Genomic DNA, 26449 nt, shown 5'->3' on the forward strand with positions numbered 1-26449 from the left:
CAATGATGCCCTCTCTCCAGTACTGAAGTTATAGAGTCGCAAACAGTTGCTTCTCTTTGTTAGTTAACTGTTTCGCGTATGACTCATAATGGTTAATAACAATGCGCGTTAGGGCCAGTAAAGCTTGTTTGAGGGTGTTGTCCCACCTCGACAAGTTGCTATGGGACATTCCAGACGTGGCAGGTCTTAACATGAGGCGTAAACCTTTAGGCACAGTAGATGCAACAATGTACCTTTTTAAGGCGGAAGCATGAAGGTAACACTGAATGCGTTTTTGAATTGCCTTTCTAATCTTCAAAAAATGCACAGAGGAGTTCGCAAAGGGTGTCTTACCCTGGCAAGATGTTGTTAGTCAATTGGTTCCATTAGCTGGGTCAGACCGCGTGCTTCTGAGCCTGTACCTTGGCTGAGGCGACGTGGCACAGCGCGTCGATGAAGTTGCCGATGGGCTGGCTGCTGCCTTGCGATTCACTGGATTGTCAACAGCATCACTACAAGTCGTACTGTTGTCTGTTGACGTCCTTGTCGTTTTGCTTGTTTTTGTTCGATCTGTAGGTGCGTTTGGTGTAGGTTCACTATTTCTCAGTGCCTTGCTACTTAATGTCGTCTTCGCCGCTGCCTTGCCTCTCGATGTCTTGTTTGCGGATGCCTCGCTCGCCGATGTCTTGCTTTTCATGGCATCGCTTGTGGCCGCCTTGGTTTTCAATGCCACAATTGTGCGACTCTCCGCTGACTGGCTTTTAGTGCCTTGGCTACGCGTTATTGGTACTCTTGCGTGCATTGCCACTTTGTCAGATGAAAAATCGTTGTCACGTTGAAGATGAATTACTGCAGTTCCAGGAGTGCGGCACAGTGTTTTACTGCTCGTGCAGTTGTCCGAAGAGGATAATGACGCATCTTGTGGATTCTTGAAACATAGCTGTCTGTAGTGACAGGCTAGTAGCGCGTAGCCCTCGAAGCTCGGATGCAGGCCATCGCCTGCGAAGACGCGAGATGCGGGAAACCATTCAATCCATGCTCTACGTGGAATACGACTCTTGAACGCCGGCAAAAACCGCGAAGCAGCTCATTAAAAAGTCACGCAGACTTGTTGCAACGTCGCACAAACGTCTGATTTTGGTTACCATGGCACCAATTGCAGGATCGTGGTAGGAGCAGGATTGAATATATCCGACGTATCTCAGGACGCTGCTTTGTTATAAAGTCTAGCATTTGACGGTACTTCGCAAAAGCTGTCTTGCCGGAACACATTGGGACGTCATTGCTGCCGATGTGTAGGATGAGGGTTTTTTGGTTGATGGAGGCACAAATTGCAACAGTGAACCTAGGTCACTAATCGTGGCACCATTTTGAGATATGAAGGCTGGCGTACCTGCTTGAAGCGGATCAAAATGCTGATAAAGGTACTTAATTTGCGAGTCGTCCAGGACGCCTGTAGATGCCGCAATCTTGGGGTACTTGCAGTCGATGATTTTCGTAGTGCCTTTTCCGGGACCCATAGCAGTGAAATTATTCAATGAGAAGATCTGTAGGTCCGGTGCTTAGGTAGTTCAGAAACGAATGTGCACACTAAAGAAAATTGCATCTTTAATGTTTTTAACGTTTCGGCCGTGGCACGGCCTTCGTCAGAATAAACACAGATTCAAGCGCGCGGCCTCTTTTATGGGCATGCGCACATGGGCATAATCAGTAGTACATGCACGCGTACACTTGCAAATAATAGAAAAAACTACAGCAGAAAATATAACTTACGCACGATAAATGATATGCATTAAATATCATTAACGTGTCACGAAGATTGTACATGAAGTACAAGATGATATCGATTGCGACATGGCAAAACTGATTTGGCATGCTTTGTCAATTCTTTACAAAAACATACACAGCAAGATATGGCCGAAAGGCACGGCATTTTTCCTACACTCTCGTTGATACCGGATAACAGAGTGTTAAATTTATGCATGAGAAAGGATTCTCGTACTTCTCGATCATGGTGCGATTTTAAACCTGACTGTATTATGGTTACACTGATATTGTCAAACGTATGACCTGGCAGTAGAACATGTTCAGATAATGGAAGGTGTGGCAAGCTGTTAACTTGTGCTTTGTGGTTATTGAATCTGACACGAAAAGATGTTTCGGTCTGACCGATACACTGAACATTCAAGCAGATAGATAATCTTAGTGCTGTCGCAAGTGAAGTCGCCGTTGATTTTAACAGAAAAATTGGATGCTGTGATTCTAGCAGTCTTTGATGTGGTCATGTGCGTACAAACTTTACAACGGGGTTTATTGCAGGGATGACAACCAGCAGGAGCAATCGGTTTAGTCTTGGAAGAGGTTGCTAAATCACGCAGCTTCCTAGAGCGACGACAGACAACCCTTGGCGATACCGTGAAAATGTGTTTAAGACGGTCGCTTTGTGTACGTAAGGGATAATGCTTCCTGAGAATGTGGGACACGTTAGGAATAGATGCACAGTGTGTTAGGATAAGGCTAGTTCGTGAAATCGGAACCCATTGCTTTTCCATGCAGATGAGTTCCTTCCGGTCGACACAGTCGGCCAGTTTATGGGCATCGTCAATTATTTGTGAAGGGTATTTCTGTACGGTTAGTGCGTCATGAAGCTGGTTACAGTTGTTAGTGAATTCACTATTGTCCGAACAAATTCTTTTGAACCGGATACCTTGGCTGCCGGGAATGTTCGTTTTGCAATGCTTGACATGGCTGCTTTTAAAATGCATATATCGCTGTCGGTCAGTTGGCTTTCTGTAAAGATTTGTCGTTAAGTTACCATTGCACAGGGATACCAAGACTTCAAGAAAGTTTATGCTGAGTTAGGAACAGGAATGGGAAAAGTAAATTTACGGTGCGGCGTTGTTAAAGTCGGTAATGAAGGACAGTAATGCAGCGATATCTGCATTTCAAAAGCAGCCATGTCAAGCATTGCAAAACGAGCATTCCCTACAGCCAAGCTATCCGGTTCAAAAGAATTTGTTCGGACAATAGTGAATTCACTAGCAACTGTAACCAGCTTCGTGACGCACTAACCGTACAGAAATACCTTTCACAAATAATTGACGATTCCCTTAAACTGACCGACTGTCTCGACCAGAAGAAACTCACCTGCACGCACAAGCCATGGGCGCCGATTTGACGAACTAGCCTTATCCTAACACACTTTGCATCTATTCCTAATGTGTCCCACATTCTCAGGAAGCATTATCACTTACTAACACAAAGCGACCGTCTTAAACACATTTTGACGGATGCGCCAAGGGTTGTCTATCGTCACTCAAGGAATCTGCGTGACCTAGTAAGCTCTTCCAAGACTAAAGCGATTGCTCCTGCTGGTTGCCATCGCTGCAATAAGCCCCGTTGTGAAGTTTGTACACACATGATCACATCAAAGACTGCTTTTTTTCTGTTTTTCTGTTAAACTCAACGGCGACTTCACTTGCGACAGCACTAACGTCATCTATCTGCTTGAATGTTCAGTGTGTCATCTGCAGTATATCGGTCAGACCGAAACATCTTTCCGTGTCAGATTCAACAACCAGAAAGCACACGTTAACAGCTTGCCGCACCTTCCATTATCTAAACGTGTTCAACTGCCAGCTTATACGTTTGACAATATCAGTGCAACCATACAACAATCAGGTTTCAAATCGCACCATGATAGAGAAGTACGAGAATCCTTTCTCAGCCATAAATTTAACACTGTGTCATCCGGTATCAACGAGAGCGTAGGAAAAGTGTCATGCCTTTCTGTCATATTTTGATATGAATTTTCTTGTACAGAATTGACAAAGCATGCCAAATCAATTTCGCCATGTCGCAATCGATAACTTGTTGTGCTTCATGTACAATCATCGTGACACGTTCATGACATTTAATGCATATCATTTATCGGGCTTAAGTGATATTTGCTGCTGCACTTTTTTCTGTTATTTTCAAGTGTACACGTGCATGTACTACTGATTATGCCCACGTGCGCATGCCCATAAAAGCGGCTGCGCGCTTGTATCTTTGTTTATTCTGACGAAGGCCGTGCCACGGCCGAAATGTCAACAACATTAAAGACGTAATTTTCGTAAGTGTGCACCTTCGTTTCTAAATCTACCTATGCACCGTACCTACACAACTTCTCATTGTATTTGATATATATATATATATATATATATATATATATATTGAGAGAGAGAAAGAGAGAGAGGCGCTTATATGCGCCCGAACTTAGCCTAATTGGACAACACACTAAGACGTCTGAAGCAATGGAACAGCTGTGTAAGTTAAGGTCTATTTCGCCTAAGTATATATATATATATATATATATATATATATATCAAGAGAACGAAAGAAAGAGAGGCGCTTATATGCGCCCGAACTTAGCCTAATTGCACAACACACTACTCGCAACAGAGAAACAGATCAAGAACGGCATCCAGAGGCCCTGTCCGTGCACTCTAGGAGAGAGAAAATGATGAAAAAAAAATAGTTCCAGGAGCATTTATTTCACGAAGAATGTCAACGTCACAGAGGTTAGCATTAAAGTAGAGCACGTTCTGTATCCACCCGCGTTCGTCTTTCTAGTTTCTTTCTGAAAACGCGGTGTTCAGATGTAGCGGCAACGAGGAATATGCACGTAGCGCTTGCGTGAACATGTATTCAGGATATGCCGTTTTAATATATTTGTCCCGAGTTCAAGTCCTCGCAGCAGCATACCAATTTCAAATGATTATTTTTTCGTTGAATACCGCCACAGTCCCGAATGCATAAAGTCAGCCACCCAAGTTGGTATGAAAGGGGCATAATAAAAAATTGTGCACACCTAGTGGCACATGACCAATGACTAATGTAATAAAGTATGTGTCAGAGAGAGCCGCACATACCCATCGACGGAAGATTGAGTCAAAGGTGTTCATTGCAGAGTGACGCATACCCTGCGGCACGTAAACTCGTACAGCGAAGTTGCCGTAAAATACATTAAGTAAAGAGCAGCACATGCCCAGAGACCCAAGTTTGTCCAACGGTAGATTTCTAACCATGTTCCCTCAGCGCGGCAGGCTGAGGCTGTGAGCACTATACCTTGGACTTTATACCTACGCAGCGACCAAAGGTGGGAAGAAATCGATTAGATAGATAGATAGATAGATAGATAGATAGATAGATAGATAGATAGATAGATAGATAGATAGATAGATAGATAGATACATAGATAGATAGATAGATAGATAGATAGATAGATAGATAGATAGATAGATAGATAGATAGATAGATAGATAGACAGACAGACAGACAGACAGACAGATAGATAGATAGATAGATAGATAGATAGATAGATAGATAGATAGATAGATAGATAGATAGATAGATAGATAGATAGATAGATAGATAGATAGATAGATAGATAGATAGATAGATAGATAGATAGGAAGCAGAAGAAGTGACAGAATGCGGACGCATTCACCTCAGCTCTCTTGTCTCTACCAATGTTTTTGTGGCGGTATTTCATGATTTCACGGGAATTTTTATGGACAACGGCTTCTTGAATTAAAAGCTAACCCTTATAAAAAATTCTAGCAACAATTTTGAGATTGTCTTTAGACTTTTATTACTAGAACCTATAGCAACAGTCAATTGAAGTCCTAGCAGCTGTTTTTATACATCCTAACAATGCTCTAGTAACAACCTAGAAGCAATTGACCACCAACCCCCAATGGAAACATGGCTAAGGATGTCTTTAAACTTCCTGCCAATTTCACATGAACTTTTGTCCTTATACACCCTAGTGACATTCTTTCAAAAGAAGAATATTCATATGTATTCTGCGAACTTCTTACCAACCCCTATTAAAAGGCCTTCTTATACGGAATACTAACATTCCTGCAATTGACGAATGTTTGTAAACGTTCTGCCAACTTCCTACCAATCACATATTCACATTTGTTTTTATACACCATGGTAACATCCTGTCACCAATAGGACACCGTACTTCAATTCAAGCATGTTCATAGATGGTCATTAAGCATTCAAGTAATGATCAACCAACACAAGTCTTTAGGCTCTGAAGTGACATTGTGGCAACATTTTGCTTCCATGTGCTTATAGAATTGCTATTGACGTTTCACTAGCCCTTCAGTAACATTTGTCAGTGTGTGTGAACATGCTGGTAAAAGGCAGTAAGCAACTTAAATGGTGCATCTACAAGGAAAACAGATGCAAGTTTGCCCTAAAAGTAGTTGATACAGAAAAAAATATTTACAATTTTATGAGAAAAGTAATAGAGAAATAACAAAAATATGAAATAAATAATGAATTAGTTGATTACGGCATGGCAGCTGTCGGATAATTTAGGGAAAGCATCGATGATAATGTATTTTTTGTTACATTCAGAGCTGATGTCTTTGAGAATGTTTGCAGACTGAACCCTACACAGAAACTAGATGGCTAGTGTGAAAATCATGTTCACGTTAGCACAATACATATATACAACAGCTTTTTAACAATCTTCACATGCAAGTTCACATGAATGCTAAAATTACAGCCGTCATCCCTGTTTACCTGCAGAGGAAATGGCAAGGATGAGGCCCATGTTGCAATGCATATTCTTTGCTGCGTTGTGTTTGCTACTTGCTATTAAAATTACGAAGATGTGCAAGGTTATTTTCGCAAAACAGAGATCAGCCTAAAACTATTGTTATAACCTCCAAATTTGTGGCCTGAATAATTTCAGCTTCCCAAGATGTTTTCTTAACCATTTGATCTATTTTTATTTATTTCACAATAACCCTAAAGGCTCTCTAGGGAGGGCATTACATAGGGTAAAGCTTACATCGGGGATGCAAACAGCGCGTAAATGTAAATATAATACAAAAACAAAACTGGGACAAAAGTAATTACAGTGCATCAACGTATAAACACAGAAAAAAACAAAAACTAAAAAACAAGAACGGTTACCATTACAGCAACTTTAAATGATTTGTACAAACTATGACACAGTAGTGGAGACTTCGGTTATCGGCGCAAAAAAAATCAGTTTGAAAAAAAAAGACAGTTAACAAATCAGAGAGTGAAACGTGATATATTAGGTATGCATGGTACTGCGTAGAGCGTCTATAAATTTCGAGGCATTTGTTTCCGTGACAATGTGCGATGGCAAATTATTCCACTGTTTCGCCGTGCGAGGTATAAATGACTGACCAAATGCAAAGGAAGGACACATGATGCATTTGACTTTGCAAGAATGATACCGACGCGGAAAAATGGCTGAAGGTTCACACATGAGCTCGTTATGAAGAGATACGTGATAGTAAAGCTTATGAAGTATTGTTAAACGTAATATATTACGACGAAGGAACAAGGCTTCCAGCACTGCGCCATTTTTTAATGCTGTTGATTATCTTCATAAATAATTTACTCACTCGAAAGTCAATTACATGATTTATTCATCGTGTAATTGCTTGCGCGCACAATAGACACGGACCTATTGAAGGTAGACACGCGAACACTTACACAAAAGTTCTTTTTTTTAAAGACACAGTACGTAAAAGCGCCAGCTAGCTGCACCGAGCATCTGCAAAACGAGTCATCCATTTTCTTATAAACAGATTACAAAGCGTGAAGTATTATTCAAGAATAGAAATTCTTTGTCAGTGATAGCATCCAATGGCTGACTGATGCATCTTTATGCACGCTTTTTCATAATGAACGTTTGCACGCTGCACTGATCCGTGCTGCACTCGTGTGGCCATCAATTACGAACTTGCCCAAGACCTTGTCAGCTTTATTAAACAAGACATTCCATTCAGCTGAATGTAATACTGCATGTCAAGTGATTGACGTGTTCTTCGTTTTATCTAAATATTCTGGACTGGCAGTACTTGGCAAGCATTAAACCACAATACTTTTGTTGCACTTAAGAGGCGGATGTAATAGATTGCCAGAAAATTTTCATGAAAACAGCAAAAGATCGGGGAATTTTAATATGCCCACATAGGTATGCTGTCTTGTTATATGTCATACAAAGTTTCCAGAGAATCTCTGTTAGATATATTTTAAAACGTTTCACCTCATAAAAAGTTGAAGGAAATTGGTCCCATTTATTGAAAAAAGAACAATGAAAGTCAAGCATACTGACATGACATTGTTTAGTAAATTAGTTTTTTTTGCGTTAACTAAAGGTCCTGAACCTCGCAACCTTACAAATGTTTTTCATATTTGAGAGCACCTTAAAAAATTTACTGTGATAGCATTCATTCGAGCTGTATGATCAGTTTTGTTTCCTAGGAGGTGCATATCTGTCGTCCCATGACACAAACTGCTCGCGTGGTATTTCAGGTGCTAACTTGGAAACCATGCTAACCTCACTATGAAACCTGTTGGCATGCTCAAGAGGCCTCATTACCTGTAAGAAACTAAGGGACCATATCAGTACAATCAATCCATCTACCTTCTGTTGAACTTGTGGCCAATGACCCATTCATTTAAAAGTGGGAGAAAGACATTTAAATGTGTATTAAGAAAAATAAATAACAAACTTTCGCATGATACTGTGAATACTCCAGTCACGTCTTCTGAGCATATCCCTCTGCACGAGCATATTTAACTACCAGCCAAAGAAATTTACAGACAGTTCAACTGCCTAAAGCTTCAGCAAAGAATATGGAGATAATTTTGGATAATTACATTAATGCATCATATATGAACTCGTCACAAAAGGGAACACGCTGTTGCTGGCGCGAGCAGCTGTTATGGCTGTTTGATTGTTCACCATATCACAATATAGAACATTGTATGATAGTACTGATTTGTATTGACAAGCAGCCATTAGTCACAGCTAAACCGCATTAAGTATTGACTTAGATGGATAGAGCAAATATACTAAGCGGCTTAATTAACATACAAAGAATACACAAGTGTTATTTTTGCCTCATATTGCTGGATCTATTTATTTGCAGCATACGCCTGCATCACATTTGTGTCTAATGATACAAAGGCCAAGGCCAGCCTAATGACCATGCTTGCCAAGGGGAAGTAGTGTAAATATTTAGTCTGCTTCCATAATAGCCTAAGACATGTATTTTAAGAAATTCATTTATTATATCGTGCAATAAAACAGCTAATTCCTTGCCGGTGCATTTGTTTTCTTTTTTTTTTTTTTGACTGCATGATTGACCACTTCAATTCTTACATACGTGTTCCGATGACGGCGATGGGACAGAGCATACTCGACGAGAAGCGGAGACCACTGTACTACAGCAGCCCCACGGGCGTCGAATGATGAATAACTTTTTTTGCTTGGCCTATTCAAACCTAATCAGAGTGTACAGTGATGTCAGTTGGGGAGCTATCGCGGTTTGCGTAATCACTGCCCATCTATCGCGTGGCCCGAAAATTTGTTGACCACTCGTGGGGGATTGATTGCAGAATTAGAATAGAAAAATCTGGAATAGTTTCACATCAGAGCGCGCTTGCTTTGTAACCATGTTACTTACGAGCTTGCTTGTGCTTTCATTGCAATAACTAGACCTGCTCTCACTTAATACCCTTTCGCCCTGTAAGGTATGTATAAATTAAGATAAATAAAAACAGAAAGTTGAACCGCCCTGAGGATAAAGCACTGTCAATGCCATTTGAACGTGACAGTATTCTAATATGGTTAAACACATCCAAGAGTTGCCCTTTCAATGGCAACTCCGGCGATTTGTTGAGTTCAGTGAATCTGAATTAAATTTGCAGACTGCTTATTTCTGCACGTTTCCGTCATTTCTTGAGAACGTCAGGCTTGAGAGCTGACGTTCTATATATATATATATATATATATATATATATATATATATATATATATATATATATATATATATATATATATATATATATATATATATATATATATATATAAATAAGTTAATTCTGTTCATTCATTCTCACATATTGCCTTGCTTACTCCTCAGCTACAAGACACATTGCGTTAAGGCGGAAAAAACTGTACACGCAGAGGTTGCTGGGCATGAATGGCAGACGACAGGGCGGAATAGTGAGCTAGTAATAGTGAGCTAGTGTTCGGCGTAAGAAGTTGCTGTCGCGAAATGTTACTTTCTGTGTGAACGGACAAACAATGGGAGGCAAGTGGTGTTGCTTTGGCGGCTGATTCAACTTCAGCCCTCGCCGTCTACGCACGCAGTCTGAGCAAACGTCAATCGCTTTCAGCCGAGCTTAAGCCTATCACAGTCGTCGAGTATATGCGCCTACTGCTGGCGGAGCTGAGCGACTGACCTGAAGCTAACTAAACCATTGCAATGAAGAAAACTGCTTCTGTAGCTCAGTTTTGACCACGTGGTTTCGAAATAAACCATTCTTCATTTCGTGCAGTACACACACAAGAATCTAAAAGCGACGACACTGAGAGCTATCGACATCGCCACGTTGCTGCTCTCAAAGGCTGCAACTCGCACTCGCCGGCACTTGCCTAAGTTAAATGTGGCTTCGTCCATGGGTGTATTTTATGTATTTTTATGTTGACTGAATGTTCAGCTTCCAAGGTGCACTGTTTCTCTGATATATGCCAAATGGACAGCAAGTGGAGGCTCCTTCGATAAAGCAGCATAACAAACTGGCTCGTTCAGCTGCCAACGGTGCCAATACTGACATCGGTGTTTCCGCGAGGAAACGTCGCGTTCTCTAAATAAAGGATCAAACTGGAGAAGTCTTAGTCCGTGTCTGCTTTACGGAACAAATTAATTGTGTCCCTGAAGAGAATACGTAGGATGATAAATAGAAAAAATAACAGCGCTCCCGTACTATGGTCTCCCGCTCGCTGTTTTAGGAGGTGTGTATAGTCGCTAATATCAGCGCGGCTGACAGGGCTGCAACAGTGCTTACGTGGACAAGATCTGCGTGTCTTGCTATGTCCTGTCATTACTTCATGACACTGATGAGCAGCCGCCGTTTCACTTAGCGGCTATGGTGTGGCGCTGCTAAGCACGAGGTCGCGGCATCAAATCCCTGCCGCTGCGCCTGCCTTCCCATGGGGGGGGGGGGAAAGGGTAAAACGCATGTGTCTCGTGCAGTGGGGCCACGTCAAACATCTGCTTCTGATCAAAATTAATCCGGGGTACCCCACAACGGCGTGCGTCATAATCAAATCGTAGTATAGGCTCGTAAAACCCCCGAATTCATTTCACTGATGAGCGTCTAGCATTATATACTGCTACGGAATAGTATTTGCGATGACAAAGAGGCGAGCAGGGTGAAGAAGACGACGACGATTAGAGGCTAGCGCGGGCTGTTGCCTTTGGCGAGTGGGTAAGCGCCAAACTCATCAAGGACATCATCATCATCATCATCATCATCATGTTGCCTTTTGGCCAAGTGCGGCATATTGTCTTGTAAATATACTTGTATATAGCTTTTCGCTGGCGTCTTCCTACGTAACATATCTGGTGGAGGTGGACGTTCCCTGTACCTCGTCACGGAGCTTCACCGTGGAAGGTACGTCGACCCTTCTTTCATGGCTTCCGGCGACGATAACTCGTCTCCGCCGGCTCCGACACCTGCTGCCACTTTGACAACCTAGATCACTCTGCCCGCTTCCCGTGATCCTGGCGTATTCGCGGGCAAAAATGAGGAAGGCGTCGAGGATTGGATCAGCCTGTACGTACACGTCAGCCGCAATAACCGGTGGGACCATACCATCATGCTCGCCAACGTAGTCTTTTACCTCGGTGCCACACCTAGAAGTTGGGTTTCGGAACCACGCAGATGAGCTTACCAGTTGGTATTCGCTTAAGCAAAAGCCCCGAGGCTTGTTCGGCAACCCCTACGGGCACCAACTTGCCGCGCAGAAGGCGCTTTCCGGCCGTGTGCAGAGTTCAACAGAGCCATACGTCACGTAAATACAGGACGTCCTGGCTCTTTGCCGCAAAGTTGACGCACACATGACTGAGTCAGATGAGGTTTCCCATATCCTGAAAGGTATTGCCGATGACGCATTCAACTTGCTCGTTTTCAATAACGTGGCGGCGGTGGATGCAGTTACAGAAGAGTGCCGCTGCCTGGAACTCGCTAAAAGCCGATGTATCGACCAGCAGTTTGCCCGTCTGCCCAACACCCCAACGACATCTTCCTGTGCCGACGCTCCTCGTCCCAATAACACTGGCGATGTTACCAGAATCGCCCGGCGTGAGATCGAGGCCGCCTATCCGGCTGCCTTCGACTCCAGCCCCTCCAACGCAAATGCAGTCACAGTTTCCCTGATACAGGCAGTTGTCCGCCAGGAGTTCGCCAACATGGGTCTTCGCGCCATCTGCTCGGCCCATCGCCGTGATACCCACCCGGCTTCTTCGATTCTGCCCCGTCCCGCATCTTCTTACCCACCACGTTTCCGCAACCCGTCTGAATGGCGCACTACTGACGACAAGCCCATTTGTTTTCACTGCCATCGAATCGGGCATATTTCTCGGCTCTGTCGCAGTCGCTGGACTTTCACGACCCGGTCTGCTTATGCTTCCTACTCTCGCCTCTCAGGAGGCGCTTCTCGTCCCTATGCTGCCCGCTCCGATAATGCCGCCACACACTCTCCTGCGCCGAACCGCCCCTATTCTCGTTCGCCTTCGCCCCAACGACGACAATATCGCTCCCCCCAGTCCCGTCGCTCCTATTCGCCGACTCCCTTCGGACGCCGCTCCCAGCCGCAAAACTAGACGATGCAGTGCCTCGAGATGACGCTGCATTGCTCCCTAAGCCGCGAAATCCTCTACTGACGTTGCCCACTTATCTGAACCTTCTTGACGTGCAAGTCGATGGTGTTTCTGTATCTGCTCTCATAGACACTGGGGCGCATTTGTCGGTAATGCGCGCTGACCTACGTAACAGACTGAGGAAAATAATCACGCCCGCCCCGACTCTTGTTGTCAGTGTCGCCGATGGCGGAACAGCCCCTGTAATTGGTATGTGTGCCGCCCGCGTCTCCTTCGCCGATCGCTCCACTCTCCTGCTACTCACAGTCAGCGCCCACTGTCCCCATAACATCATCCTCCTCTTAGACTCCCTCTCCGTACCTTCTGCTCTCATCGATTGTTCCGCCAGTACTCTCCGCCTTGACCTGCCTGTTCTGGATCCCGCTGAACCACACCCTAGTCGCCTCAGTTCCGTCGACTTCGTTCGCTTGCCACCTTCGGCACGGACTTACGTTGACTTCGTGTCATCCCCACAAGTCCCCGACGGTCGCTACATCGCGGTTCCTATGCAAACCGTCCTCCTTACACATGGGATCACAGTACCTCATACAGTTTTATCTATTACGGCGAATTGCGTCTGCCTGCCAGTGGTTAATTTTGGCTTGACGACACAAGTGCTGCCACGCGGCATGTCTCTGGCCTAGCTTTGCTCATTCGAAGATCACTCAGCAGCATCTATTGCACTAGACGACAATTCAGCCGATTCCCCTCTATCATCGCAGTCGGCAACTTGTACCATCGCCGACTTACAGAAAATGATTGCGCCCGACTTGTCCGAGCACGCTCGTGAGCTCTACCGCGTTCTGTTTTCCTACCACGATATTGTTTTTTACTTTAACGATCGTCCTTTGGCCATAACTACAGCTGCTCAACATCGCCCGACATGCCGTTCGAGCAAGCTTGTGAGCTCTACCACGTTATGTTTTCCTACCACCATATTTTTGACGTTAACGATCGTCCTTTAGCCCAAACTACGGCTGTTAAACATCGTATTAATACCGGCGATGCCCCTCCTATTGATCGCCGCCCGTATCGAGTATCACCGACTGAGCGTCAATTTATTCATGCCCAAGTTCGCAAAATGCTTGCCAAGAACATTATTGAACCGTCATGTAGTCCGTGGGCGTCACCTGTTGCAAGCAAACAATGAGCTGTCACTGTACCCGCAGGTATAGACAAATCCACCGGTCGGTGCTTTGGATTGTCAGCGGCCTTCTTGCGGGATATACATGCGGGAAGTCCTGCTTCACCCCTTATTCTCAGTATGCGAAACCAGTGCTTAGGGCTACCCTTGGTCTTCATATTGCAGCGCGATGTGTTGCGCATGGACGCTGGCAGTGGTGGTGGCGGGTCGAATGCGAACGGTGATTCGTGGCTATTGAATTCGCCGGAATCGTCGCTGTCGCTGTTTTACAGACCGGAAGGACTGGTGCAGCTGACATTGTCACATGAAGTTCTGGCGCGGTCACGAATCAGGGGCCGAATTCACAAAGCTTTTCGTCCGTAAGTGCCATTTTTCATTGGCTCATCGCCTTCGCTAATATGTCCTGCATTACTATTGGCTAGCACGAATGATTTTAGCGTAAGAACCTTTTGTGGATACGGGCCCAATTGAGCATCTGCTCTTCGCCGCTTTCGTTCGCCCCGCGGACGGAACCGGCATTCCTTTCGCGCCTTCTGCGCTGGTGTGCCTCTCGTGACGTCACACAAAGGGGGTTCACTGTGGCTGCTCGGGCACATTACGGTTCCGTTCCCGCGTTTTTTAAAATTGTTCTGGAAATTCCGCAAAATTTCTAATATCAGACGCTTGACAGAGGGGGTCTCGGGCACCTAAACATTCCATTAACCTGACATGGTCAAAAATTGCCAGAGTTCCCCTTTAAGAAACTGCCCTTCTGTCATGACAGTCATGAGTCCTACTAACTGTGGCTACTTTTGCGGAGATGTTATTTTTCCTATCATTGGCTGCTGCCATTTGTCGTGGTCCTGCAGTATCTCAACGAATTTCGTTAAGGTAATGTTGAATTTTACCATCCAAAGCTCACGAATACACGCACGCGTGGTACAGCGTCCTAGATTTAGTGCAGACCGCAGTTCGCGGGACGCTTGGCCCAGTCCTGCACACTGATGGTGTTGTTGACCGCAATTTACTTCAGCATTACTTATTATTCATAAGCTAGCAAAAAATACGCGGGCACTAACTAATAAAAGAATCCGTAATTACAATAAAGCCGACAATGACGGCATGATTGCGGGATTGGCGGCGTATTTTCTTCAGTTTCTTATGCCATCTTTTTTCATTTTTTAGTAGATGCGAACTGGCCATCTTTCAAGAATAAGATGTTAGACATAGTTGGCAGGCATATCCCTCTTCTTTCCATTTTGCAGTGTAGCAAAAATGCATGGTTGATCTCCTCGTTCCGCTAACTACGAAATAAGAAGGAACAGCTTCATGAAACTGCCACGCGTTCATTGAACCCATAATCTTGGGCGAAGAAAAGGGATGTTTGAATTATTACTGTTCAGATATATGACGCTGTTAAGGATAAATACATCACGTATGACATTCGCTACCTTTGGTGCTAAAATTAAAGTCACTTTTCGCAAACCATATCGCCTGATAATGACTCGCGACATATTAGTCTTCTGAAAAGTAACAACGAACTTTTAGCTGATGCACAGCGCTCGCCCGAGGTCCACACATGTTTGGTTTCTTTATTAACTAAATGGTATCAACAAAACATACCCGCTGCTACGGAACTAGATAGCCCCTCTATGAAGCCTGTGAAAGTACCAACAGAATGCATTGCGTACCTAATAAATAACCTAAATGGTCTACTTCTGCGAGTATATTTATTGTGAATTGTAAGATAATAAAAAAAAATCTTAGCACTGTGTTACATAGGTAGACTATCGTTGTCCGCCGCGCAATCATCTGCAGATTTCGTGGTGGTAAAGTAAATCCGGTTTTCAAAGCCGGAAACATAAATCCGTTTGATAATTTCCCCTCATCTTTATTAACATGCAATGTTGTTGTTTCTTTGAGCATATCATTGCCTCACACAAATACAACCAACTAAACTATAATCATTTCTATTTTTCTCGATTAGCAGGCCGTTAGAAATAGCCTGTCCAGGGATGCCAAGTTGCTTGAGTTTCCAACCGGCTCCCATTCTATGAAGAATAATGCCTCCCAAACTGGAAACATCTTCTTTAATCTTTAAAGCTTTCCACCACGTTGCCCATTGCCATTTGTTGTGAAAATTAATATATCTCGAACTAGACTCTGGTACATTATCTCGCTATATATTTTTTTTAGGCTCGTGTCACCAGTTTATGTTTTTTATTGTTATGAAGAGTGCCTAAACATTGGCTGACGTAACTTCAGTTGTCCCTCACGGCAAAGTTAGGTAATAATATACACCCGTGCACTAATATTCTTTCAAATATTGTTTACTGAAAAATAACCTCATCCAATGATCTCCATGATATACAGTATGGTGATTGGGAAGCTGCGAATGATTTTCAACTCAACCAAGCTCAAACTAATTTCATTCAGTTGCAAACCATCAAACTCTGATTAACAACTCTGTCATATCTCAGGTTAAGTGCTACAAGAATCTAGAATTACGCTTGAAACCCCATCTTTCATGGTCATCGCATATTGCTGTTTTTTGTACTAAAGAGCCCCAAACGCTTGAATACCTTCGTTTCAGTGTGAATAAGTCGCCTCATAAGTTATCGTATCAAACGTTCATTCAGCCGCGATTGCAGTTTGCGTGCTCAAACCGCTTGCCCCACCAAGCGTACTTAATCACCTAGTTAGAACGCTGCCGAAGTCGAGCTGCCCGCTTCATTCCTCGAAAATAAGTGCGTAAAGCTACGGTGGACGCACGCGTGAACGAGCCAGTTTGTCGCCATAAATATACGGCGGAATGGCGCATCCGTTAGCAGAAAACGCTCTTCTGCAACCGCATTTCGCGAAACTTCGCACTAAATCGAGAACACTGTGGTTAAATTCATATTAAGCTGCTTATCATACACTCATACTTTGACGTCGTTATATGTGCTGGCTATAAAGTTGCGCAAACAAGAGGCACGAATACGTGCCCCAGTTATTTTCGACGTCAGCCAACGCTCGCTATACTAACGAAACAGGGCCTATATTCACAAAACGTTCTTATTATAAGGGTGTTCGCGCCAGCCAATAGTAAACTAGGACATAATATTAGCGAAGATGATCGGCCAATGAAAATTGGTAGCGGCTTAGGTCGGCTGTGCCAGGATATACGTAGCGAAAGCTAAGGCATAGCATGGTTAGCCTTCGTTAATCTTGATTGCAAGCCCAGGTTAATCTGCTTGTCTAGCTATGTTGCGGCGTTAAGGCAGTCGTTCGGTGCGCTGTTCGTCTGTTTCCTCGGCGATTCATTTCCTCTTCATCTAGCTCGGATGTCAATTCCAGGCCTCCTCCTACATATCAGAATTTTCGTCGTTCATACTGCCGCCTCAACTGTTGTTCCGGCGCACGCGAGTTCTCCTTCTCAATCCTACAACATGTTATCAGGCATGAGACGCAGTTGGCGAAGCGAGCGGAGGTAAGCGCAACGACGAGGAGCGCGGGTGACGTAACGCCAACCGGCGGTTGAGGGCCTGTGGCTCGGTGCTATTAGTGCCGCATGCGTAGTAGTGACTTGGGAGCGAGCAAGAGAGAAATATCCGCGGCGACGCGCGCGTTCTGACATCGTGTGCCTCCCCGGAGCACCGCCACGCCAAAATTGTAAGTTCGCGGCCATTAAAGCTTTCGGTTTAAAAACAGCACTTACTTTACTGAAAACAGCTTTGTCAATTTGGCCGCAGAAGTTCAGAAGCGGCTCCATCACTGTAAAAATAGTTGCAACCTTAATTGTGTTTTCTTGTCGAACTGGTAGCGTCATGTTAGGGCCTTGCGAAAAATTATAAACGCCGACAACGGAGCTCTGACTAGACGTGCGATGACGTAGCTAAAAACTGCGTAATCATTTTGACAACCCAGGGCCCACGCAAATCTCCTACAACAGAATTTCACAGCGAGAGATATGAAACTCTCTTCTCAGATATTGCTGTACGCCCAAGGCTGTAGTAACCATTACGTAGTTTTTCAACTACGTCTTTTCTGATCGCACGTCTAGTTAGAGCTCCGTTGTCGTCCTCTGTAAACGTTTTTAAGACCCTAACGGTAACGGTGAACCAGTGGGACAATAAAACACCCTTAAGGGTCTATACATTCTTACGGTGTAGTCGTTAAATATATAAGACGAGACGTGAAGTACTAGACAAAAAGTTCACAATAATTGGCCGTCGAAACGCCGAAATAAAGAATAATACGGCGATAACTCAATTTTCAGGTTACGGTTATTACGATAACTGGAAAAGCGGTTTGGCAACTTCCCACGGTAGCGGTGGCCTTCAGTGAGAAAAGAAGAAGACGCCGTTCTAAAGAGTCACGTTCTTGATGTTCTTCATCACAAAGGATCAATGCTTCAAGCCAAGGTGCACAATTTTCTACCAGCCTTAAGGATTACCGTATCGTCCTACCACGTTTGCGTACTGGTGAACTCTCCGACTCCGTTTTTCTGCCTGCCGACCTCGCTGGTAGTCCGTACCGGGACCCGAAGGCTAAGTGGGCCCACGCCATCGTCCGAGCTTACATGACGAGGATTGCTTCTTTACAGAAGAGTACGAGGACGAGAAAATTAGGAACGGGCAAGGCGTTTATTTGCATAAGAGAGGCGAACTTATTTTCAGAAAAGGGGATATTTGTACTGGCTGGAGCATGGAGTACATGGTTCTGGTCCAAGAGCTACAGGTCAGAAGGCTACACCTTCCTGGCGAGCACCCATCAGTGCATGTCAGCACGCCACAGCACACTAGCAAACTTTGGCACCTTTCTTCACGGAACGCCGTTGGAGAAATACTCTCGGGCTCACACGGCTCAATGTCCCAGTGAAAGAATGGGGCGCTCGCCGACAAGCATGTCACGCTTCACTGCATTTGCGCGTCTTGGCTCCTGGTATGACCTAGCCGCGACCGCAATGAGACGGCTTATAACGCATATTCGCGTGAGTTCCTTGGTCTGCGTGTCATAGTCGGCGACCAAGTGCCATCCATCAAGCCCGTAGCCGTCAAAGGTTTCTCGCATTAGTATCGCCGCTGGCCTGTAGGAGGCGACGTAGTGTGAGCCTCACGAAGCGACTTATCGCAGTAGGGCAGGAGAGCTGGAAGGTTGTTGCAGTTGTTACGAGAATTTCACACACAAAAAAGCTATCCTTGAGCAGTACTCTAGTTGGCCGCGGTTCGAAAGCTATGCTGCCTATCCAGGAAAAAGAGGCCTGTCATTCTATCAGCTCTTTCAGGACGTTACAGTCTCCTTCCAATTGGCGTCCTGGCGACGTGCTTTCACCATGACCTCGTCTTGCAGCGTCGCGCCTCTCTTTCCATCTCATCTCGTCCAGGCGTCTTGCGCAGTTTCGCACTGCATGCTGCACCCCTAAAAGAAAGAAGGAGCGACGAGGAACACAATTGCCCCGTGCCCTTTGTCGACGTTCTCGCGAGCATGCTTCTCGTTCTCTTTTGGACCGGCAGCTCGATTGCGCTTCATACGCAAACGTCGTCAACGACAACCGCACCTCTCCTTTCCTTCGCGCCCTGCCTTTTTGTGTCTGTCGCTGTCTTTGGCTGCGCTTCATTATTCACTATATGTGGGCCTTTCCAACGCTTCTTTCTCCGGCGTTCCTTCCTAGTGTTCACTTTTGAAGCGTCGGCTCGCTCTTCGTGGTGACCGTTACACGTCCCCTCCGTCCAGATCACTGTCTTACTCACACAACCAGAGTGATTTTCATTTAAATCCTCTCTTTCGTTGCCTCTTATGGTGGAGAGCTTAACTGAACCCTGAACAATACAGCTGTCTTCCTTTGAGCTACGCTGCTCGCAACCAAGCGAACTGCGCACAACGGCATTGTACGGCTGGCACTACGCTTCGGCAGGCAGACCTTCCTCTGCCTTCCTCTACCTTCCTCTGCACGCACTGCCGTAAGCGCGTGCATGGGGGACACGCGCTGTATCACCATGTGCCAGGCGTTGCTGGCGCTCTTCTAATGGCGATGCGACGAGTAATGCGTTTTAGCGATGAGACGCTTGGAAAGGTGCCTCACGAGAGTGCTCGTAACTGGCATGTGGAGAGCTCTCTGCGGCAATATAATCCATACTAGTAAGGATATTGCCGGATTTTTCTCTTAACGCATACTGCTGAGTCTTGCCTATTGTTAGTTTCTTCACTGCTTTTAGGCTTCCTCCGTTCCTGAGAGCGTGTTCAATTCTACCCATATTATACTTTCTTATGTCAGCTGTCTTACGCTTGTTGATTAACTTACAAAGTTCTGCCAGTTCTATTCTAGCTGTAGGGTTAGAGGCTTTCATGCATTGGCGTTTCTCAATCAGATATTTCGTCTCCTGCAACAGCTTACCGATATCCTGTCTAACGACTTTACCGCCTAGTTCTATTGCACACTCCTTAATGATGCCCGTAAAATTGTCGTTCATCGCTTCGACACTAAGGTCCCGTTCCTGAGTCAAAGTCGAACACCTGTTCTGTACCTTGATCCGGAATTTTTCTATTTTCCCTCTTACCGCTAACTCATTTTTCGGCTTCTTATGTACCAATTTCTTCCGTTCCCTCCTCAAGTCTAGGCTAATTCGAGATGTTACCATCGTATGGTCACTGGAGTGCACCTTGCCGAGCACGTCCACATTTTGTATGGTGCTAGGGTTAGCGCGCAGTATGAAGTCTATTTCATTTCTAGTCTCGCAATTCGGGCACCTCCGCGTCCACTTTCGGTTGTCCTTCTTGTGGAAGAAGGTATTCATTATCCGCAAATTATTCAGTTCTGCAAACTCTACTAATAACTCTCCCCTGCTATTGCTATAACCAATGCCACATTATCCCACTGACTTGTCTGCAGCCTGCGTCTTGCCTATTATGTCATTGATGTCGCCCGTCAGTATAGGGTATTTTGTTTTGATCTTACCATCGCCGATTGTACGTCTTCATAGAAGCTTTCGATTTCCTGGTCATCCTGACTGGATGTAGGGGCGTAGACGTGTACGACCTTCAATTTGTACATCTCATTAGGTTCATAACTAACTAAACCTGCCACCCTCTAGTTAATAATATAGAATTGCTGTGTGTTACCAGCTGTATCCTTATTAATCAGGTATCCGACTCCTAGTTCTCGTCGCTCCTCTAAGCCCCGGTGGCACAGGACGTGCCCGCTTTTTGGCACTGTATATGCTTATTTTGTCCTCCTAACCTCACTGAACCCTACCGTATCCCATGTAGTACCCGCCAATTCCTTCAATAGCACTGCTAGACTCGCTTGACTAGATAACGTTCTAGCGTTAAATATTTCCAGGTTCAGATTTGTATTTATAGAACTATAATGTGTTAAGTACAGGCATATAAACCAGTGTTGTCAAAGTATGGACTTTATGGGGTACCTAATGCAGGAGCGTGAAGCCTTCAAACTATTTCTGAGGTGCGTGCTTCGTGCATAAAATTTGGATGTCTGAATTTCGGTAATAAGTGATGCACAAGCCTCTGCCTCTGTGGCAGCGGAACTTAAGGTGCAGAACTAGCAGTTCATGTTTCCGCCATTTTTGCCGATACAAAGGCGATAAACAAGACGCTAGATGTACTGCTTCTTTATGCGTTCTTTATGAAAAGACGCAAGGCACATGCGTTTCACGAGAAGGTAAATTTTCTTATGGGAGTTATTGACTTCTATAGAAAACACATATAATTCAAAAGCTACTAGTTAAAAGAAATTACCATGAAGAAACTGCAGCATATTTTGCTGGTACAGACTAACCAATATGAAGTCAGCACGAGCCAAGCCTATAAACTCATCTTGATCTTGACGTATCATAATTCATATAAAGGCACGGTGATACTTCTTGACAACAGCTCGCGCGAATGCGTTGTCCTAGCCGTAGATTCATGCCTAAACCTTCCTTGTGATTTTGTAGGTGTCATATAAATGGCGCAATCTCGGAACAGATATTCGGTCGTTTAGTAAAGCGTTTTTCTAACGACCTGATTATGCCGTGTTTAGATGTTGTAAAAAGATTTAGCATGTTCCACTGAACAGCGCCGTTTTTTTTGCTAACGTAACCTTAAAGGGCCCTTCACCAGGCCCAATAGCAAATTTTGGTTGCACGCAGGAAGTTGTTACGTGTCCTCTAGGGAGCGTTCTGTCGCAAAAAATTCTCAAATTGGCTCAATAATAGCCGAGATAAAAATATTTCCGTGTCGCGAACCCATGATTTTAGCTGGCGGGCTCCGCTGCCAAGCAGGACTCTCTCCACTCGCCCCGTCAAGCCTCCGCAAGCGAAATTTCTTCCCTGCGTTCTCCCATACCGAACCTCAAGGATCGCCTGGCGCTTACGCCACAGGCCCCGCATTCATTTTTTTCTCTTCACTTTTTTTTTCGGCGCTACGCATTTCCGCTGATCACGTCGCACGCGGGCTGTTGTCTGCGCGCGGTGCACAAGGAAACATTACTAGCGGTATAACTCAGTGCTGCACGAATACTGAGGCAGAACAAGCGAATCGCAGAGGATGATGACGCGTTGGAACACGGTAGAAAATGACACAGTTTCGGTACCTGCGCACGTGACCACGCGACCGTGGGAATAATCAGACGAAAAAAAATTAATTATGGGGGTTTACGTGCCGAAACCACTTTCTGATTATGAGGCACGCCGTAGGGGAGAACTCCGAAAATTTCGACCACCTGGGGTTATTTAACGTGCACATAAATCTAAGTACACAGGTGTTTTCGCATTTCGCCCTATCGAAATGCGGCCGCGTCATACGCCATACCGCGCTCGCATTTCAACCCAGCACCGTCCACACTAATGGAGAGCTTCCGGTTCAACAACCGGAGCCGCCCGGAAGGAGAGATTCTCAGGCAGTTCGTTGATGAGCTACGAGGGTTAGCGAGTGCCTGCGTTTTCGGGGACCAGCTGGACTCGCTGCTCCGGGACCGTTTCGTCTGCGGCATCAACCACCCCGCCATGCAGACGCGACTGCTGGAGCTTCCCAACCTCTCGCTGGACAACGCTGTGAAGGCAGCGCTGGCAATAGAACCTGCCGCCAAGGACGCCGGCGAGATTTCCCGTGCGACTGGCTCACCGTCGGCGGATGCGCCGGTCAACGAGTTGGTGACAAAGGGCAGTACCTTCGGTCGCTGTAGTGGCGCCCACTCCCCCTCACAGTGCCAGTTCTCTCAAGTACAATGCTTTACGTGTACGGCACGTGTATGCCGAAGGGGGAGGACGAACAGCTAACAGCATCAGCAGCCTGATTCAAGTCCAGGCCCACACAAGCCTGAGGTCAACAGCGGCTCTCACTCAGCAGCAGCTGTATTTTGCAGACTTTTGGATACTTCAGCGGCAACGTATCAGCGCCCTGTTACCCTGATTTTCAGCTATTTTTCTTCTTTTTAACAAATATCGTGACGCTACTATGCTCACACGTTTCAGCTTAGGGCGCACTATTTCTATCGCGGAGTGCACTGACCTGACTATCCCGTTGCAAAGCTAATTGGTGGCCAGGTGGATGTGGTCTGGTGCAATTTCGCCCCTTTCGCAGACTGTTACACACACATCGGTTTACACTGCATGTGCGAGCCCAGTGTACCCCAAAATTTGTGAACGAGTGTAGGAAGTGTGTCGTTTTCAGCCCGATTGCACACGTGCGGAAAGCGGGCGCTGTCTAAACACTTCTACTTGGGACCACGCGTCCTTGCGCTGCCGCATCCCAAACTAAACAGGCCGCAGGCGCTAACGCTACGCTTCTTACACACAGATGCCCATCCCAAGCCCACCATGTTAAACATCATCTACCCAGACGTCTACCCCGGCGATGCGTGCCCCTCGTGCGGCGACAAGGCGACACTCTGGGAGTGTAGAAACGCTCCGGCCTAGACTCTACCTTGGCTAAATCGGAGAAGACCCTACGCAGCCCGCTACTTCAAGAGCAGCAATGGGCCGTCCGGCAGGCTCACGCAGCAGCCGCCAGGTACTCCCCGTCGGTCCCTGCGTGGGAGACGCCCACTGCCCGCTTACCTGCATTAAAGTTTGTCCAATACAATAGATAGATAGATAGATAGATAGATAGATAGATAGATAGATAGATAGATAGATAGATAGATAGATAGATAGATAGATAGATAGATAGATAGATAGATAGATAGATAGATAGATAGATAGATAGATAGATAGATAGATAGATAGATAGATAGATAGATAGATAGATAGATAGATAGATAGATATTTCCCCTACAAAGGCGTGAAGTTCCAGAAGCATGGTAATTGCGTTCAAATTTGTCGAAGGAACATCAATTGAGTGGCAGGCCCGAGATTGCCTGCAGCCGGCTGCAAATTTTAGTTTTCATGTCAGGCAGGGCAGGGAATAAACAACTTCTGATATTTCTGAGTTTCTTCTCATTGAGTTTTTTTTATGAATCACCAGCTTTTGTAGTCCGATATGTAATGCTTACTTTATTTTTCTCCACAATAAAAGTTTCCCGTAGAGTTTATGTATTTTACGAATACCATTTCTTATGTCCGGGGCGTTTCAATTGCGTCACGTTGTTGTTCATGAGCGTTACTGAGCCAAACGCTGAAGAGGGATCGTAAAACACAAAGCTTTCCTGCGCGTTCGAGAAACTTACCGCGAAGGTGCAGTTACCTCGCGCAATGTAAACTTTGCTCGCACATTACCCATCACAAGCCTACCACTACCTGCATATTTACCCTTAGTATCAAATATAGTTCTTTCAGGACAGTAAAGCAACAATCCGGGCGCTTTATAAAAAGCAGGAACATGTGCGTAAATCGTCTCTTATAAATGTTACCTAATTCCGCACTTTAAACGCGAACTGCAACCTTTGAGGGCACTCTACGCTTCCATGCCCTCCATCCGCACAAATGCGATCGATTTGCCATGTTAACGAATCTCGGAACCCTAATAAATATCCCCGCAATAAAGATCCCCTGGGAGTCAAAATTAATCCGGAGTCCTCCACTACGCCGTGCCTCATAAACAAACTGTGAATATGGCACGCAAAACCTGATAATTTATTCTTCCATATTGTAGTATGGTCACAGAAGCGTCGAGTGGCATGTTCAACAGAGTGAGTCACGCAGCACACCTGCCTAAGTAGTGACGTTCACCGCATGTAAGCAGACCGTCGTAGTGACCGAGCATCGTTTGCTATCTAGGCAATTTTGTTGAACCCCGCATAGCCCCTGCGGCTTATCAGTTTTGCGCCTGATAGCGGAGCAATCCAGGCAGCCACAGAGTCGATCGACAAGTAGCCGCTTGCTTATTCTACGCAGTTGAAATCGCCAGACAGCCCCGGGATCATCACTCGCCACCACCTCACTGTGAAGCCTGCTAGCAGCGCAGCACCAGGTCGAGTGCAAATCATCTTACAGCGGCCAGGCTGCAAGCTGCATCTGCGCTCCAACCAGCGTTGACGTCACTCTGCGCCTACATAAACGCTGCCCCGGCGGCAGGCGTCATAGCGGAGCAATCCATGCAGCCACAGAGTCGATCGACAAGTAACCGCTTGCTTGTTCTACGCAGGTACGTCAGTAACTACCTACTTTGTAATAGATGCAACACTAAGGCTTCTGGATTGCTCCGTCTGTTGCCAATAGAATGTCTGATAAGCCACCTTCGGCTGTGAAGCAAGTAGCTAAGGCACTTGCAGATTTGTCAGATCGGCTCGATAAGCAGCACGCGGAAATAAAAAAATACATAATCAAAGTCACAGAAACGGAGATCGATTACGTGAAGAAGGGTATGGAGTTCATTAATGAAAATTTTCAAACGTTCAAGAAAGAAATCGTAGAAATAAGGAAGGAACTTGTTGAAGTCAAAGCCAGGAATAAGGAAATTACGAATGAGAACACCCGCCTTTCAAAAGACTTGAAAGAAATTAAGAAGGAACTGGTCGACCTGCAGAAGCACAGTCGTAAAAACAATTTGGAGGTGAAAGGCATTCCTGTGGCTCTAGATGAAAGCCTTGCCTCAACCATGAAAGCTATTGCTGTCTGTGTGAAATCTGAGATCCAGGATTCAGACATAGAGGTAATTCGTTGGGTTCCCACAAGATAAAAGGCGAAGCAAAATATCGTAGTTCGGTTTGTGTCCCGTAAGATCAGGGACATGGTCCTCAAAGCGGCTAAAAAGCACAGAATAAACACGTCTCTTCTTGGCTTGCAGGATACTTCTGCAATTTTTATTAATGAGCACTTGTGTCCAGCGAACAAGGTATTGTTGGGCAAAGCGCTGAGTGCAAATAGGGAACATAACTGGAAATTCAGTTCGGTGTCTGATGGGAAGATCCTCGTGCGCAAAAGAGAAAATTTGCGTGTGCTGCATGTGACGTGCGCATAGGACCTTGCTCAGGTGCCGTAGGCGTAAAAAAAAGACAGAAAAATGAAGATTCTAACAGATATTGAAGAAACCTGGAAAGGACATGATTTCTTGTCCTTAGTCCACTGCAACATCCGTAGTATTAACAAAAATCTGGACGTATTTTTAACATACATATCGCAACACTCGTTTTCTCACGACATCATCGCCATAACAGAAGCATGGC

The sequence above is a fragment of the Dermacentor variabilis genome, chromosome 6 (genome assembly GCF_050947875.1).
Source record: "Dermacentor variabilis isolate Ectoservices chromosome 6, ASM5094787v1, whole genome shotgun sequence".
Lineage (NCBI taxonomy): Eukaryota > Metazoa > Arthropoda > Arachnida > Ixodida > Ixodidae > Dermacentor > Dermacentor variabilis.